Raw genomic sequence first — 19,382 nt, forward strand, 5'->3', positions numbered from 1 at the left:
AGGTTCTTCCTCCCTCTGCCTTATTTCTCAGTGTGACGCCCCCCCCCCCCCCCAAGGCCCTGCCAGCTGCCGTCTCTTCCACTCACTTTAGTGTCTTAGCAGGAAGCTGCCCTCACACTCCCCAGGGCCCTGGGTGGGCCCTTCCTCCTGTGAATAACCGCACTAACGAGGGTGACATTTCCACTTCCCCTCCTGTTGGCTTTGTCATCCTACAACATCCCCGGCCTGGTCTCCTGGGATACCTAATTAAAGAATTGACAGTGTTTTTACCAATAGTCATGTTCGGAGGTGAGCAAAAACAAAAAAAACAAAAAAAAAAAAAAACAACAAAAAAACAAAAAACCCCGACAACAACAACAACAACAAAAGCATCTATTGCAGAGGCTTACTTTCCATACAGTAACGTAACCCACAGCCTGCACACGGTAGGCAGCCGGTGTTAGACCGCATCTGCAGCCCCTGGGGACACCGTATATCATGGCACAGGGTAATAATGGATGGTTTTCACGACAACCCAGACTATGTTCATTTGTTACGCTGATGCGTTTACCGAGCATGAGCTGCCTTGTATGTGCTCAGCGCTACGCGAGGAAAATGAAGATACATGAGAGAACAAGAAGACAAGGTCCCTGCTCTCAAGGCGTCTAGGTGTACCGGGCCTCTGCCGTGTGTGACTCACTTTGGACCTGGCCCGTCCGAGTACATTTGCACTCCTTTCAAGCTGCAGTGATTGGTTCCTGGAGGGAACATGACCCAGGGCGGTCCCAGGGAGAGTCAGTCCAGGAACTCTTATCAAGACTCTGGGGACTCAGGTGTTCTTCTTCTGCGAAAAGGCAGAATGGAAGCCTGGAGATCCTCACAGCCATCCTGGCAGCCTTCTGCTTTGAGAAGGAAGTCACACTCCTGAACTCGTCATTGGAGCCCCCGTATCCCATGGTGACAGAGCCACCCACGAAGTTTGCAATTCCACAAGCTAATCAATTCTCTTTTCTTCTTAAGCCAAGTAGAGGTGGGTTTCTCCCTTTGAAATAAAAGCAGTCCTGTTACCAATACTACGAGAAGAGTTGATTACTTACCACAACACACTGTCTCAATCGAAAGGCACAGAAATGCCATAGGAGTAGAGCGAGGGGAGAGCCTCACTCCAAAAAGAAAATCGGGGAGGGATTTGGAAAAAGATCCCAAGAAAAGGGACCCCTCGGATTTAATCATGACGGATGAGTGGGGATTGACTGGATACATGGGGGGCATTCCAGGCCATGGAAGAACACACATAAAAACAAGCTCACATTTCATTTTTTTTTTTTTAAGTGGCATTGATGTCCAAAAGGAGGAACTTCCGTTTCATTAATTGAAGAATGTGGGGTAATGATGCCGTATAGTTATGGCTTCTGATGCCATATAGTTAACTACTGCTGTATTGATGAGCTAACTATTCCTGGACATCCCCTTCAAGTTCTTTAAGAATTCTGGAAGCAAAACATGTCCACATCGGAGAATGGGATCTGTGGCAGTGGTCCACAAACCTGGACGCTCATGAGAATCGGTTGGGAAGGTGAAAACCCAGGCACATACACCCCACCTCTGACTGAATGAAACTCAGAGTGGCATCTAGTGTTATATGAAAATTCCTCCGGTGATTTGGCTGTGTAGCCAGTTCTGGTGCACTTAATCTAAAGAGAGGAGAAAAAACAACAACAACAACAAACCCAATGATAGAAAGCACCAAGATTTGGAAATCAAGCCTACCTGGGACCCCAGATTCATCATTTTCTCCGCAACACTAAAGCTGACCTCATTTGTGAAACAGAAACAATCATATTCATAGAGTATTTATAATTATTTGTGGGATGTTCCCCAGGTACCGGGTGCTATATTATATGCCTGGGATATATTAGTGAATAAAACAGATGAAGATCTCTGCCCAGCAGAGACAGATTGTGAAAATAGTTCAGTGGGTAAGTTACATGTGATGGAAATTAATAGGTGCCGGGAGAAAAGGGGGATTGAGAGTGATGGGGGTGGTCAGGGTCCGTGAGGCGGGTCAGGGTGGGCTCATTGAGAAGGTGATTTGAGCCAGTACTGAAGGAAGAACAGGACATAGTGCTCATGGGCTAGAATCTCACAGGCAGAGGGTTGGGATACTGAGATTCAGAGAGTCACCCCAGGGATGACTCCAAATTCTAGGTCTGAGAAATTGGAAGGATGTAGCCACCATATATGGAGACAGGTAATCAGCTTGTGGACAAAGCAGGTTTTGGAGGGAAGATCAGCAACCCAGTTTATAGGACATGTTAAATTGGAGATATCTATTAGATCTCCAAGTGGAGATGTTGAGCACGTGTTGCTTATATGGTTTCAGGTTTGGAGTTTAGAAGAGGTTTCTTAGCTGGAAATGTAAATTTGGAATCCAGCACAGATGAGCTTTGAAAACCTTGGAACTCTAAGAGTCCCAAGGAGGGAGAGGGTAACCCTGCAGAAGAGAGGAGGATGAAGAATTGAGCCCTGGAACTCTCCAACGTGGAAATGTCAGAGAGGAGAGGAGGAAGCAGCAAAGGAGACTAAGACTAACCAGTGAGGTGTTCTGGAAGCCAAGAAAAGGAGTGCTTGAAGGACGAGGGAATGATAAAGTATGTTAAATATTGCCACTGGTGCCATATAAGTAAGAGGAATGCGAAGAATTGACCATTGGCGTGGAGAAAATTGTTAGCCATGACCAAAGAAGCTCTGAAGGATTGGTGAAGTCAAAAAGTTTTGTCAGAGAGCGTGTGTGAGTTTCCATCACATGATTGTTATGAGGATTATATGATAGCTCTAATGTGTAAATTAATTACTATCGTGGGTGGTATTTAGCAATAAATCTTAATCCTCCTTTTTGATCTTGAAACACCTGAATGTGTCTTCCTTCCCAAATGAGAGCATAGCCCAATACTACAACGGTGGACATAAACTCAGGGAGTTGGATTGGGATTGCACTGAATCCATAAATCAAGTGGGGAAGCATTTGACATCTTAATAAAATTGAGTCTTCAATCCATGAACATGGAACACCTCTTCATTTATTTAGATCCTTGATTTCTTTCATCAGTTTTGTTGTTTCCACATGTACTTCTTGTACATTTTCTTAGACTCATACCTAATATTTTCCTTGTTTTTTTGCAGTGCTATTGTAAATAGTATTATAATTCTAGTTTCAAACTCCAGTTGTTCATTGCTGTTATATAGGAAAGCAATTGACTTTTGTGTGTTAGCATTTTATCCTGTGACCTTGCTGTAGTTGCTTATTAGTTCCAGAATATATGCTGATTCTTTGGGATTTTTCACGTAGACAATCATATCGCCTCTGAACAAAGGCAGTTTTAGTTCTTCGTTCCCATTTTGTACACTCTTTATTTCCTTTTCTTTAAAATTTTTTAATGTTTACTTATTTTGAGAAAGAGAGAGACTCAGAGCACCAGCAGGGGAGGGGCAGAGAGAGAGGGAGGCACAGAATCGGAAGCAGGTTCCAGGCTCCAAGCTGTCAGCACAGAGCCCGACACGGGGCCTGAACCCACGAACTGTGAGATCATGACCTGAGCTAAAGTTGGACGCTTAACCAACTGAACGACCCAGGCACCCCGTTTGTTTCCTTTTCTTATCTTCCCCCTCACCCCACACACTGGCTAGCACTTTCAGTATGATGTTGAATAGGAATGGTGAGAAGGGACATCCTTGCTTTGTATGTATCTTAAAAGAGAAGTATCTGGATAGTTTCTCACCATTATGGTGTTTGCTGTGCACTTTTAATAGATTATTTTGGTCAAGTTAGTTTCTCTATATTCTTAGTTTTTTGGGAGTTTTTATCATAAATAGGTGTGAGATTTCGTCAGAATATTTTCTGAATGAGTTGATATTTTGTGATTTTTTTTCTTCCTTTGTTGATGTGCTGCATTATACTGATTGATTTTCAAATGTTACACGAGCATTCATACCTGCAATAAATCCCACGAGATTGTGGTACATAATTATTTTTACACTTTTTCCCCTCTTAAGAAATTTTCTTTTTTTGCCTTCTCTGATTATAGTAGAGCATTTTGTATGATTCCATTTTGTCTCATGGAATACCAATTATACTTAATAAAAAAAAAAATAGTGGTCGCCCTAGAGTTTGCAGTATATATATTTAAGTAACCTAAGTCCACCTTCAAATAACATTATACAATTTGGCATTTAGTACAACCACCTTATGACAGAATAATCCCAATTCCTCCTTCCTATCCCTTGTGGTATTACTGTCATTCAATCCGCATATCCATATGTCCTAAATACCCAGTATATATACTGTTGTTACTTTAAACAGTTATCATGTTGATAAATTAAGCATCAGAAAAAACATAACACTTTATTTCACCTTCAATTACTCCTTCTCCAAAGCTCTTCCTTTTTTCATGTAGATACGGATGCTTCAAAATTTTTCTCTTTGCTTTTGATTTTCTGAAGTTTGAACACAATATGCCTAGGTGTAGATTTCTTGGTATTCTTTTTGCTGTGTTCTCAGAGCTTCTTGGATGTGTGGGTTGGTGTGTGCCATTAATTTTGACAAGTTCTCAGTTATAATTATTTCAAATATGTCTTCTGCTTTGTCCTTTCTTTGCCTTCTAGAATTCCAATTGCATGCATGTTACACCTTTAAAATTGTCCCAGTGTTCTTGAACATGCTGTGTTGTTGTTGTTGTTGTTGTTGTTGTTGTTGTTGTTGTTTTCATCCTTTCTTCCCTTTGCATTTTAGTTTGGGAAGTTTCTCTTGACCTCTCTTCAGGTTGGTGATTCTTTCCTCGGTGATATCAGAGGAAAGAATTTTACTGACGAGCCTATCAAAGACGTTTTACGTTTCTGCTACAAAGTTTTTTGATTTCTAGCATTTGCTTTTTTATTCTTTCTTAACATTGCACCTCTCTTGATTACATTACATCTGCTCTCGCGTGTTGTTAATTTTTTCCATTAAATCCTTTAACATATGAATCACAGGTATTTTTAAATTCCCTAGGTGATAATTCCACAATCTGTGTCATACCTGGGTCTGGTTCTCATGCTTGTCTCATATTGTCAGACCGTGTAGACGTCTTGTAGCTTTCGTTATCCTTTTTAGTTGTGAAGCAGAGACGATAAATCTGGTAAGAGGGCCTGAGTAAATAAGGCTTTGGAGTGAGGTTTTATGTTAACCTGGCTAGGAGTTGGCTTGTGGTTACAAGTACCAGAAGCTTTCCATTCCTCTCGTGCCCTTGTTTTTGTCACCTCCTTTATCTTTGCGCTTCCCTAAGAATTCCTCTTTAAAAAAAAAAAAAAGTTTATTTATTTATTTTTGAGAGAGAGAGTGTGTGTGTGGGCAGAGGAGGGGCAGAGAGAGAGAGAGAGGGAGAGAGAGAATTCCAAGCAGGCTCCATGCTCTTAGCACAGAGCCTGACACAGGGCTCGAACCCACGAACCGTGAGATCATGACCTGAGCCGAAATCAAGAGTCAGATGCTTCACCGACTGAGCCACCCAGGCGCCCCCACTAAGAACTCCTCCTTAAATAGAGTCTGTACCTTGCAGCCCTTTTAGCTGTCAAATGTTATTATATTGGAGGCCTGTTGATGTGGTGATAAAAAATCAGAGAGGGAAGCATTCTATAATCTGAGGATTCAGTCTCAGTGTTCAGTGGGTCTGCGTCCTGGGTTGTGACCTTTACAAGTTTGTCATAGCTTTTATTTTTACCTCTTAGGTGACAGAAGAAAACGACAGGGTCTGGAGCTAGAGATATGCCCTTCCCCTGAGTGGGATGTGTCTTTCCCTCTGGAGAATAGTCCCTGTGATGGAGAAGGGTCTCGGTGCATTCACAGCGATCACTCTCCTCCTTACCCTGCCAGAGCCAGGAGGAGCTCTTTCCCATCTCTTACTGCTGTCTGACCTTGGGTGAGGAAACCAAACTTCCCTGAGACTCAGTATTTTCATCTCGAAAATAATTCAACCTCCTCACAGGGTGGTTGTAAGGATCAAGTCAAATGACTCCTGTAAAACACATGATGCTGTGCCTGGCACGTGTTAAGACCTATTTGGGTCATTCATTGCCACGATTTTATATATTCCCATTCCAGGCTCCAACCTCGTGTCGTTTCTGGTAAATATAATAGAAAAGCCTGCTTCGTGTAAATATGAGCCCGAGGAGACCTCTTTTATCTCCTTGGTCTACTCATTCAACTACTTTTTCGCCCTTTAATGTTAGAATCCTCCAGTAAATGAGGACTTTTCAGGTTAATTTCTGTATTGCTTTGCTAGGGCTGCCGCAACCTAGGACTGCCGACTAGGGGCACGAACAACAGAAATGCATCTTCTCACAGTTTTGGAGGTTGGAAGTTCAGGATCAAGGTGTTGGTAGGGTTGGTTCCTTCCGAGGGGTCCAGGGGAAGATCTGCTCCGCGCCTCTCTCCTTGGCATGAAGATGGCCATCTTCTCTCTGTCTCTCCACGTGGCATTTTCCCTCTATGGGTACCCCTGCGCCTAAATTTCCCCCTTTTAAGGGACCCCAGTCAGAGTGGATTAGGGACCACTCTGATGAATTCACTCTAACTTGACTACCTCTGTTAAGACCGTATCTCCATATAAGGTTACATCTGAAGGTACTAAGCGTCGGGATTCAAAATGCGAATTTGGGGGGACGCAGTTTCACCTGTAACAATCCCCTTGCCAGTAGTTTCTTCCCGCTGCTACGCCTTTCCCGTCTTGCGTCCTGCTATTGCCGAGCCTGAGGGACCTCTGTAAAAGTTAGTCATTGCTTTGCACACCTTTCCCTATTTCAGAAGTTTTGGGCTTCATTCATTCTCTGCTCTTGGGCTGTCATTACCTTCTTTGACTCTTTCCTGATCCACTGAAGAGAAATGTTATCACGAGCTGGCTGTTCTCATCTTCTGGCTGTGTTGTCTGTCTTGGCTTTGAAAAAATTCCAAAAATAATTGTTGGTAACCTGTAATTTTTATCTCTGTGTTGTCTTTTGTTTTTCCCCACGTTTCTGGAACCATGACAGAAGATTCTGAGTAATTCTGATCAGCATATATTCATGACAGCTCCAAAAAAAAAAAAAAAAAGGTCATTTTATGCTTTGGCAGATGCACCTGTAACTTTGCATCTCTTAGTACTTTTGGACGTACCGGGGAATTAGTATCTGGACTTGGCTTTGGAATGCTATGTATTTGCATACCTAGAGATTTTGTTTAATTTATTTCAACTCAACAGATATTTATTGAACACTTAACTAAGCTTCAGATCCTGAAGGCATAATAATTTATAAGATGTTGCTAATTGCCGGAAGCACTTGGTCCAGCAGAAAGGACACAGGTAAATACCATATTGACCCAGGGTGACAAATGAGATACCCATATGGTAGCCATAAAATGCCGTGGAAGCTCAAGTTGCTTCAGTTTTTTCATTTTATTTCATTTTAGAGAGTATTCTGGAGCTTTTCTTCTCCCCCCTCCCTTGAAGTTTTGTCATGGAGGTTAGCCTGGAGTATTCGTGATGATTTTACCTTGATTTCACGGCTTTCCAGAGTTCTCAGGATATACTTAAAAGCCTCTGGGGGCGCCTGAGTGGCTCAGTCAGTTAAGCGTCCAACTTCGGCTCGGGTCATGACCTCACGGTCCGTGGGTTCGAGCCCCACATCCGGCTCTGTGCTGACAGCTCGGAGCCTGGTGGCTGCTTCGCATTCTGTGTCTCCCTCTGTCTCTGGCCCTTCCCCTGTCTCTCTCTGTCTCTGTCTCTCTCTCTCTCTCTCAAAAATAAAGAAACATTAAAAAAAATTTTTTTTAATCCTCTGAGTGTCCTATGGGGCTCTGTGTGATCTGGCCCCCGCCCCACTCCCCTGCCTGCACTTGAGTCACCCTATTCCCTAAAACACTGGTGGTCTTCCTTTCGGCCAGAGCTCTGTACTTTTTTTCCCGCTCCAATGTTTGAGCACAGGCCTCTGCCCGGGATGTCCTCATCCTCCCCACTTAGTCAATACCTCTGTTTCCTGCGGCCTTCAGATGATTAACCTCTTGTTCAAAAGAACTCTGCTGGGCTCCCCTCTACCCATCTCATCCAATTCCACGGTATGGCCCCCCTTGTCACTCTGAATAGCACACACAGTGTCAGTTGTCATGTGTGCCTTTAATAATTCTTCTTTTTTTTTTAATGTTTATTTGTTTTTGAGAGAGACAGACCATGAGGGAGGGAGGGGCAGAGAGAGAGGGAGACCCAGAATCGGAAGCAGGCTCCAGGCTCTGAGCTGTCAACACAGAACCCGACGTGGGGCTCGAACCCATGAACCGTGAGATCATGACCTGAGCCCAAGTTGGAGGCTTAACTGACTGAGCCACCCAGGTGACCCTGGGATCCACACTTTTGAGGGCAGAATTCCGAGTGTTTTGACAAAGCTATAGAGTCATGTGACCAACACGACACAATCATGAGACACAAGAGTTCCATCACCCCCACGTGCCACTGTGCCCGTTCCTGTCTCCCAGCCCTTCTTCTCCCTGTGTAATTTGGCTTTTGCTGGAGAGTTATGTAAATGGAGTCAAAAGTTTAGCTTTTTCAGTCTGGCTTCTTTTACTTACTTATAACCCATTTGAGAAGCCATCCATACTGCTCATGGGAACAGTTTTAATCCAAGTTTGTAAAAAAAAAAAAAAAAAAAAAAATCAATACAATGGATTTTCATTTACCTGTTTAAAAATATTTATTGAACTAATCTTTCTTTTCTTTCTTTCTTTTCCTTTCTTTCTTTCTTTCCCTCCTTCCTTATCTACCATCTTTATATCGTATCTCATAAGTTATCATAAAAATTTTTATTTTTATTTTTATTTTAAGCACATTTGAAATGGGTACTCAGAGACAGTAGTTTCTGAGAGCGTTCCCAGGAGAGAGAGGTATTTGCTTACAACAGGGGATGTTTTCGTAAGGTGGACGCATTGGAGTGAGCCTTGAAAAGCGGCTAGGGCGTTGCTTCAGGAAATGTCAGATATCACTCAGAAGGCATCAAAGTATTCTCTTTGGCCTCTCAGGGACTCATCAAGCCTCCCCTACGTCTAACCCAACCTTACATCTGTGCACAGGCAGGACAAGGAATGGCCTGATAGATCTTATCTTTCTTTTTCTTTCCTTAACAAACATTCCCTAACCATGTACTAGCTGTGAAGTTCAATGCCAGGTGCCCAGGGAAATGTGAAAGTAATAAGAGTTTTGCCTACTTGATTTATCCCCTATTGATACTCCACTTTCCTTTATGCTAGCCTCATTTTTCCATTTTCTCTCTTCTTATCTTGTGTCATAAATAAGAGGCAGCTTCCAAAAATATATGGAAAATAAATCATGGAAAGTGTTGGGACAAAGAAATAACGTGGGTGAAAAAACAATCCAAGGGCAAATTTACCTACCTCTCATTGCCACATTTTTTTTTTCCCCAACGTTTTTATTTATTTTTGGGACAGAGAGAGACAGAGCATGAATTGGGGAGGGGCAGAGAGAGAGGGAGACACAGAATCGGAAACAGGCTCCAGGCTCCGAGCCATCAGCCCAGAGCCTGACGCGGGGCTCGAACTCACGGACCGCGAGATCGTGACCTGGCTGAAGTCGGACGCTTCACCGACTGCGCCACCCAGGCGCCCCTGCCACATTATTTCATAGAGGCACCCAAGATGGGCCACTGATGGGGTTGTAGGTTTCCTGGAAGCTAAAGTAAGCAGGGAGATACGCACTGTTAAAAGATCCAGATCGTCCGCAAGATAGAGACAGACCCGTTGTTTAAAGTTTTCTCATCTTGCTGACCTAAGAAAAATTCTTCCCTCGGGTCTTCATAAAGAAAACACTCTTTGATTCAGACAAGAACATCCTGGACTCCAGCCCAGCAATAAATACAAGAGTAAAGTTTGCCCGGCTGCTTCTGACAGCATCCCTCAATGCAAGCCAGGCTCACAACAGTGACGTTCAATCCTGTCAAGTAAATTTGACAAGAGTCAGAATGATGCCATTCCGATATGCAGCTCTCAGATGGTGTTATTTGATCCAAGGGTAAAATTTATCATTTCCAGAGAATAGATGAATAACATGTCCTTCAGGCAAATCCTCCATAAATATCTGTTCTCATAAACAGGATTTTGATGGGATTTGGACAGACAACAGAGTTATCTGACAAGCAGCTAGGGTGCATCTGTGTGGGGTTTCCATTAAGGGCTGACACCAATCAGACCCAAGGTAGGATAAAATTGTTTATTAAAAATCACGGAGACTGTATAAAGCATATTTAAACAGGTTATTCCTCTTTATAATGGCACCAGGGTGTACTTATTCCAGAACAAGGCAATAAGCTGAGAGCTTTAAGTGTATCCTGTCGTTTCAATATCTTATAACATTCCTATGTAGTACCTTCTGTTGTCACCCCATTTTACAGAAGAGAAAACCAGTATTAGGAGGAGTTCAGTAATTTGTTAAGCATTACACAGCTTGTAAAAAGAGCCAGGATTCAAACCAGTTCTCTCTGGAATCGGAAACAGCGTGAGCCTTTGTTTTTGTCTTTTGTTTGTTTAAAAACATTTTAGACATAGGGGCACCTGGGGGCCAACTTCAGCTCAGGTCATGATCTCACAGTTCATGAGTTCGAGCCCCGCGTCGGGCTCTGTGCTGACAGCTCAGAGCCTGGAGCCTGCTTTGGATTCTCTCTCTCTCTCTCTCTCTCTCTCTCTTCCCCTCCCCTGTTTGCAGTCTCTCTCTCTCTCAAATATAAATTAACATGAAAAAAATTGTTTTTAAATAATGGCAAAAGACATTTGCATAGACATTTCTCCAAAGAAGATAAACCAGTGACCAAGAAGCATAGAAACAGCTGCTCAACATCACGAATCATTAGGGAAATTCAAGTCAAAGCCACAAGACCCCACACCCCACCCATTAGGGTGGCTATTATCAGCAAAGTAGGAAAGAAGGATTCGTAGGATGTGGAGAAACTGGGACTTTTGTTTATTGCTAGTGGGAATGTAGAGTGGTATAGCCACTGTGGAAAAGGGTACAGTGGTTCTTCAGAAAGCTTAACATAGGATTGCAAAAATGGTCTACCAGTTCTGCTTCTGGGTGTATACTCCAAAGGACTGAAAGCATACTTGAAAAGATGTGCGTAAACCATATTCATGGAAGTGTTATTCACAACAGCCAACTCCAGCGTCTACCAATAGATGGATACGTATACAGAGGAATATTATTCAGCCTTAAAAAGGAAGGAAACTCTGACATATGCCACAATATGGATGAACCTTGAAGACATTATGGTTTTTGTTGTTGTTGTTTTTCTTAGAATGGTTCTATTTATTTATTTGCCTGCTTGTTTTTAATATAATTTGTTATCAAGTTGGCTAACATACAGTGTGTACAGCGTGCTCTTGGTTTTGGGGGTAGATTCCCGTGATTCATCGCTTACATACAACACCCAGTGCTCATCCCAACAAGTGCCCACCTCCGTGCCCATCACCCATTTTCCCCATACCCATCAACCCTCAGTTTGTTCTCTGTATTTAAGAGTCTCTTAGGGTTTGCCTTCCTCCCTCTCTGTCTGTAACTATTTTTCCCCTTTCCCTTCCCCCATGGACTGCTGTTAAGTTTCTCAAGTTCCACATATGAGTGAAAACGTACGATATCTGTCTTTCTCTGACTGATTTCACTTAGTGTAATACCCTCCAGTTTGAAGACATTATGTTAGATGAAATAACCCCATCTCAAAAGGATAAATATTGTATGATTCCACTTACATGAGGTATCTAGAGTAGCAAATTCATGGAGACAAGAAAGTTGAATGGTGGTTTCCAGGGACTGGGGAGAAGAAAGAATAGAGTAGTTATTATTGAATGGGTATGGAGTTTTCTAACAGTGTGGATGTACTCGGTGCCACTGCAAATGGTTAAAATGATGCATTTTACATTATGTATATTTCGCCACATCAAAAATACATTTTCTTTAAAAAAAAACCCACAAAATACTTCTGTATCAAAATAATATAATTTTATTATAATTTATTTCCTTTTGAAATTACAGTTATACTTTTATGACTTTATAAATATAATATCTTTAATTGAAGAATCAAATAGCATTAAAATTTTTTTAATGTTTATTTATCATTGAGAGACAGAGAGAGACAGAGCATGAGCAGAGGAGGGTCAGAGAGAGAGAGAGTCCGAAGCAGGCTCCAGGCTCTGAGCTGTCAGCACAGAGCCCAACGCAGGGCTTGAACTCACGAACCGCAAGATCACGACCTGAGCCGAAGTCGGAGGCTTAACCAACTAAGCCACCCAGGCGCCCCATTAAGTAGCATTTTAAAATTATGTTAATTTCTTCAAGGGTTTAATGCTCCTCAAAGGAGACTGTTCCTATCTTCAAGATAAAGTAAAGTTGCCTTCCTACTCTCCATCCAATGCTCAAAACCACACCAACAATTTAGTTTGCTTCATAGGAGATCCTAGAATATCTGTTTTATGTTGACTTGTTGAAAACAGAAGAACAATAGAGAAAATCAGTAAAACCAAAAGTGTTTTTGTTTTGAGAAGACAAATAAACAGATAAATCTCCAGCAGGCTAACCTAAAAAAGATACATAGTAAGGAGACCCACGTTAACTATACCAGAAATGAATGAGGAATCAACGTGACTGATCACATGGACATTAAGAAAGTTAGTAACAGAACAGGAAGAGCATGTACAGGACCAGGCATTTGATACTTAAATGAAACTGATCAGTTCCTTGAAGGATACAAGCTACAAAAGCTCACTCAAGAAGCAATAGACAATAGGAACATTCCTGTATCTGTTAAAGAAATAGAACCAATCCTTAAAAAGCTTCCACAAAAAGAAAACACCAGGACCAGATGGTTTTGTTGGAGAATTCTATAAAGTATTTAAAGAAGAGGTAGCACCAATTTCCCACAATCTCTTCCAGAAAATACAAGTAGACGGAGGAACACTTCTCAACTCATTCTGTGAGAGCAGTATTAGGCTAATACCCAAACCAGATAAAGACATTACAAGAAACTCTCATAAACATAGATACAAAATCCATTAGAAATTTAGCAAATCAATGAGGCACCTGGGTGGCCCAGCCGGTTGGGCGTCCGACTTCAGCTCAGATCATGACCTCACGGTTCACAGGTTCGAGCCCCGTGTCGGGCTCTGTGCTGACAGCTGGGAGCCTGGAGCCTGCTTCAGATTCTGGGTCTCCCTCTTTCCCTGCCCCTCCCCCACTTGCACTCTGTCTCTGTCTCTCAAAACGAAATAAGCATTAAAAAAAATTTTTTTTAATAGCAAATCAAATCCAGCAGCATATAAAAAAGGATACTTGATGGTGACCAAGTAGGGCTCATCCAGGGATGCAAAGCCAGTTTAACATTTGTAAAGAAATTAATGTGATTTATCCTATTAATAGACGGAAAAATCAAAACTATGTGATCATATGAATTAATGCAGAAAAAACTTTTGACAAAATTCAACACCTATTTGTGACAAAAACTCTCAAAAAAACAAACAAGGAACAGAAGGAAATTTCCTTAACCTAACAATAGCTAACGTAATAATTAATGGTGAAAAACTGAATGCTTTTCTCTGAAATAGGGAATAAGGAAAAAATGTCCTCTTTCAACTCCTGTTCAGTGTTGTCTTGGAAATTCTACCTAGTACAATAAGATAAGAAGAAGAGATTGAAAGTTGGTGGGTTAGAAAGGAATAAAATTGTCTGTATTTGCAGATGACATTATTATCTGTGTAGAACAACTTAAATAATGTACCAAAACACTGATAGAATTTCTAAGCATGTATAGCAAGGTCACAGGATACATGGTCAATGTATAAAAGTTGATTACTTTCCTATATACCAGCAATAGACAATCAGAAATTAAAATTTAGAATCAATACTATCTATAAGCACACCAAAAAATTAAGTATTTGGGCATATTTCTAATGAAGTATGTATGGGCTGTGTATGCTGTATAAAACACTGGTGAAAGAAATTTTTAAAAAACTCAATAAATGGAAAGATATTTCATGTTCATGGATCAGAAGAGTCAAAATTATAAAGATGTCAGTTTTCCAAACCAACTTAATCTGCGGATTAAAGGCAATAAGTTAAAGGCAACCAGAATCCCAGTCAACTATTTATAGATATGGACAAACTTAATGCAAAATGTATATGGCAGGGGTGCCTGGGTGGCTCAGCCGGTTGAGTGACCGACTGGCTCAGGTCATGATCTTGTGGTTCGTGAGTTCAAGCCCTGCGTCAGGCTCGCTGCCGTCATCACGGATCCCGCTACAGATCTTCTGTCCCCCTCTCTTTCTGCCCCTCTCCCTCTCATCCTTCCTCTCTCTCTCTCAATAAGTAAAACATGTTTTAAAATACAATAAAATTTATATGGGAGCAAAGGATCTAGAAAAATGGACACACTATCGAAGAACAACAGAGTTGGAAGATTCACACTAACTGGTTTCAAGACTCAATATAAAGTTACTGTTTTCAGGACAGTGTGGTATTGGCAAAGTATGGGCACATCAATCAGCAAAAGAGAAGAGAGAAGCCGGAAATAGATCCACATAGTCAACTAGATTTTAACAAAGGTGCAAAACCAATTCAACGGAGAAAGGATAGTTTTTCTTTTTTAAAAATTTTTTTAATATTTATTTATTTTTGAGAGAGAGAGAGAGAGAGACAGAGTGTGAGTGGGGGAGGGGCAGAGTGAGAGGGAGACACGGAATCCGAAGCAGGCTCCAGGCTCCGAGCCATCAGCACAGAGCCCGATGCGGGCCTCGGACCCGCAAACCATGGGATCATGACCAGAGCCGAAGTCAGACTCCTAACCGACTGAGCCACCCAGGCGCCCCAAGGATAGTTTTTTTCAACAAATGATGCTGGCTGGCACAATTGAATGTTCATATGTTAAAAAAAAAAAAAAAAGTGGGGTGGGGGGAGGGGGGAGACCTAGACATAGATCTTACACTTTTTAGTAAAATTAACTCAAAATGTATCATAGACCTAAATACAAAATGGAAAAGTGTAAAACATCTAGAAGAAAACCTATGAGAAAGTCTAGATGACCTTTGGCTGGCGATGAGTTTTTAGATACAACACCAAAAGCACAATCCAAGAAAGAGACGATTAAGTTAGACTTTATTACAGTGGAAACTGTTACTCTGGGAAAGACATTGGTAACAGAAATGAAAAGGCTAGCCACATAATGAAACGTTCTGGAAGCACGTGTCTGATAAAGGACTTATATCCACAATATAAAAAGAACCCTTAAAATTCAACAATAAGAAAACCAGCAACCCAATTTAAAAAATGGAAAAAAAACATCTGAACATTTCACCCAAAAAAAGATATGTAAATAGCAAATAAACAAATGAAAAGATACTCAACATCATTAGTCATTAGGGAATGGCAATTTTTTTTTTAAGTTTTGTTTTCTTGGGGCGCCTGGGTGGCTCAGTCGGTTGAGCGTCCGACTTCGGCTCAGGTCATGATCTCACGGTTCGTGGGTTCGAGTCCCACATCGAGCTCTGTGCTGACAGCCCGGAGCCTGGAGCCTGCTTCAGATTCTGTGTCTCTCTATCTCTTGGTCTCTCCCCTGCTCTCTCTCTCTCTCTCTCTCTCTCTCTCCTCTCGCAATTATAAATAAATATTTAAAAATAAAAAAATAAATTTTGCTTTGTTTTTTATTTTAGAGAGAGAGCATGTGCAAGTAGGGGAGAGGGGCAGAGGGTGAGAGAGAGAATCTCAAACAGGCTCAACGTAGGGCTCGATCCCACGACCCTGGGACCATGACCTGAGAAGAAATCAAGAGCTGGACCACTCAACCAACTGAGCCACCCAGGTGCCCTGGGATTTGCAAATTTAAGCAATAATAAGATACCAACCATACAGAAGGTCCCCAACTTACTATAATTTGACTTACTTTTTTGCTTTAACTCTACCATAGTGTGGAAGTGATACACATTTAGTGGAAATTGTACTTTCAATTTTGAATTTTGATTTTTTTCTTAGGTTAGCAACATGCTGTAGGGGACCCGCTCACGATCCTGGGTAGCAACAGTGAGCAGCCAACCCCCCATCAACCTTGCAATCATAAAGGGCTAACACTCGATATACTTAAAACCATTCTGTACCCACACGACCATTCTGTATCTCACCGTCAGCACAGTATTCCATAGATTACATCAGATATTCAACATCGTATTGTAAAACTTTTTAAATGTTTATTTATTTAGAGAGAGAGAGAGAGGTGGAGGGGGGCGGACAGAGAAGAAAAGAGAATTCCAAGCAAGTTCCACACTGTCAGCACAGAGCCCAACGTGGGGCTCAAACTCACGAACCATGAGATCATGACCTGAGCCTAAATTAGGAGTCAGACGCTTAACTGACTGAGCCACCCGGGCTCCCCTCAACATTATATTATAAAATAGGCTTTGTGTTAGATGATTTTGCCCAACCCTAGGCTAATATAAGTGTTCTAAGCATGTTTAAGGTAGGCTAAGGTAAGCTATGGTGTTTGATACGTTAGGTGTAGTAAATGCATTTTCTACTTAATGATTGATATTTTCAACACGTGATGGATTTGTCAGGGTGTTATCCCGTTGTAAATCCGGGAAGATCTGTGCAATCTGGGATTCCTGACTAAAATCCAGGAAACTGACCATATTAATTAACTGGGGAGGCTATGGGGCAGTAGGAATTCTCATTCAATGCTGGTGGAAATGAAAAATGATACAGTCACTTTAGAAGAATTAAAACACAATCTTACCATATGATCCAGCCATTCTATTGTCAGTATGTATCCAACTGATTTGAAATTTTCATGGAGGAAATTGCTTACCGTTTTATTTTCTGCTGGTTTCTTTGTCTGACCTTATTATCAGGGTGATGATGGTCTCATAAAATGATTTGAAAGTGGTCCCTCTTCTACTTCTTGAAGAGTTTAGGAAGGATTGGTATTGATTATTCACTGAATGTCTGATAGAACTTACCTGTGAATCCATATAGCACCGGGCTTTTCTTTGTCGAGAAGTTTCTGATTACTGATTCAATCACCTTATTTGTTACTGGTTTGGTCCGGCTTTCTATTTCTTCTTGATTCCGTTTGGATAGGTTGTGTGTTTTTAGGTCTTTGTACATTTCTTCTAGGTCATCCAATTTGTTCGTGTATAAGGTCCCTCAAAAAATTAAAAAATAAACTGCCTTATGATCCTTCTAGGTGTGTATCCAAAGGAAACAAAACCATGATCTCAAACAGATGTCTACACTCCCATGTTTATTGCAGTATTATTCATCATAGCCAAGATATGCAAACCACTTAAATGTCCATTGATGAATGAATGGATAAGGAAAATGTACACATATACAGTGGAATATTATTCATCCTTAACGCAGAAGGAAATCTTGCCATTTGCAGTAACACGGGCATTATGCTCTGTGAAAGAAGCCAGACACAGAAAGACAACAGTGTTGAAATGTTCTCATTTACATGTGTAATCTAAAATAATCGAATGCATAGAAGCAGAGAAGAGAATGGTGGTTGCCAGGGGCCAGGGGGAGGGGGAAATGGGTCCAGGGCACAAAGTTTCAGCTACACAAGATGAACTAATTTCGGAGATCTAACGTACAACAATAGGAGTGTAGCTAACGATACTGTGCTGTATACTTAAAACTCGCTAAGAGGATAGATCTTTTTTTTAACTTTGTTTTTAATGTTTGTTTATTTATTTTTGAGAGACAGAGAGTGAGAGACAGAGAGAGAGAGAGAGAGAGAGAGAGAGAGAGAGCATGCGAGCAGGGGAGGGACAGAGAGAGACAGGGAGACACAGAATCCGAAGCAGGCTCAGGGCTCCGAGCTGTCAGCACAGAGCCCGACGCGGGGCTCGAACTCACCAACGGTGAGATCATGACCTGAGCTGAAGTCGGAGGCTCAACTGACTGAGCCACCCAGGTGCCCCTAAGAGGATAGATCTTAAGTGTTTTCACAACAAAGAAAAAAAAAAAAGGAAAGAAAGAAAAAAATGCTAACCCTGTAGGTGATGGATATGTTAATTAGCTTGATTGTTGCAATTATTTCACAATGTATACATATATCAAAACATCAGGTTGCCTGTCTTAAATATATACAATTTTTATTTGTCAATTATACCTCAATAAGCCTCGGGGGAAAAAAGAAATGAGCTATCAAGATTCGCAAAAACAAAGATGAATCTAAATGCATATTGTTTTGGGGGGTTTTTTGTTTTTTAATTTTTTTAATTTTTATTTTTTTAACGTTTATTTATTTTTGAGACAGAGAGCCAGCATGAATGGGGGAGGGTCAGAGAGAGAGAGGGAGACACAGAATCTGAAACAGGCTCCAGGCTCTGAGATGTCAGCACAGAGCCCGACGCGGGGCTCGAACTCACGGACCGCGAGATCATGACCTGAGCCGAAGTCGGACGCTTAACGGACTGAGCCACCCAGGTGCCCCTCTAAATGCATACTGTTAAGTGAAAGATGGCATTCTGAAAGGGGCAGAACTATGAGAGAGTAAATAGATCATGTTTGTGAGGGATTAGGGGTACAGTGTTGGATAGGTGATATTTTTAGAGTGGTGAAACTATTCTGTATATTATAATGATGGATACTGAAAAATTGGAGGGGAGAAGGTCCCCTGTGTATTGAATGATGAGACCACTCAGCTTCCTTCTTCTCTTGGGCTTGTGGAAGGCCGTCCCACAGGCTACACCTGCAGGGAGGAGATAGCAAGATCATTCCTTAGGAACATGAAATAACCGGGAGAAAGGATATACCAAAACTGATGGTAAAGGGAGTCTCTCATCAAAACAACCTTAACCAGAATGCCTTAGTCAAAAGCTCTACTCAGGCACACACGGGTTCCTATTAACTCTAGCAGGTGCCTCGCTACGGAGATCACCAAGCCCCGAGGAAAACCTGTATCATGAGAGACATGATAGAGCAGAAAAGAAAAATCTCAGAGGAGGGACAGCAGCAACACCGGCAGGTGAAGAAAAGCCTAAAAAATCCTTTTATGTATCTCCACAGAGACATAAGAGAAAATATTGTACTGTGAAACAGAAACAGGCTGCTATAAAAAAGGAATATTTTACGAGAAACGAAAAGCTTTGGGGAGTTAAAAATATGATAGAAGATGAAAAATTCAATATAAAATTTGGAAGATGATGTTGAAAGACTCCCTCACAAATCGAGGAGAAAGCTAAAAGAAACAAAATACATAGGGGACCAGTTTGGTGGGGTTTGACAGCCGAGAATAGGAGAGGACTGAGAAAATGGGTGGAAAATGTTTTTGAAGAAATATATCAATAGAATACC

The 19,382-nt window shown here is 41.5% G+C and overlaps 1 long non-coding RNA gene across 3 annotated transcripts in view; it reads right to left on the reverse strand.

Moving 5' to 3' along the window:
* Positions 1-362: 362 nt before the first annotated feature.
* LOC113595921 (uncharacterized) overlaps positions 363-19,382 on the reverse strand; it is a 31,557-nt gene continuing 12,537 nt past the window's right edge. The window contains exons 2-5 of one of the 3 annotated variants that reach the window (XR_003416588.2): positions 17,039-17,224; positions 11,792-11,852; positions 6,862-7,081; positions 2,001-3,341 (exon numbers count right to left, since the gene is read on the reverse strand). This is a non-coding gene — a long non-coding RNA (uncharacterized LOC113595921). Of the gene's footprint in view, positions 1,022-2,000; positions 3,342-6,861; positions 7,082-11,791; positions 11,853-17,038; positions 17,225-19,382 lie in introns of those variants that run through there. The other 2 variants (XR_008294341.1, XR_008294340.1) reach the window with 2 other exon arrangements.

Source organism: Acinonyx jubatus, chromosome E1 (genome assembly GCF_027475565.1).
Source record: "Acinonyx jubatus isolate Ajub_Pintada_27869175 chromosome E1, VMU_Ajub_asm_v1.0, whole genome shotgun sequence".
Lineage (NCBI taxonomy): Eukaryota > Metazoa > Chordata > Mammalia > Carnivora > Felidae > Acinonyx > Acinonyx jubatus.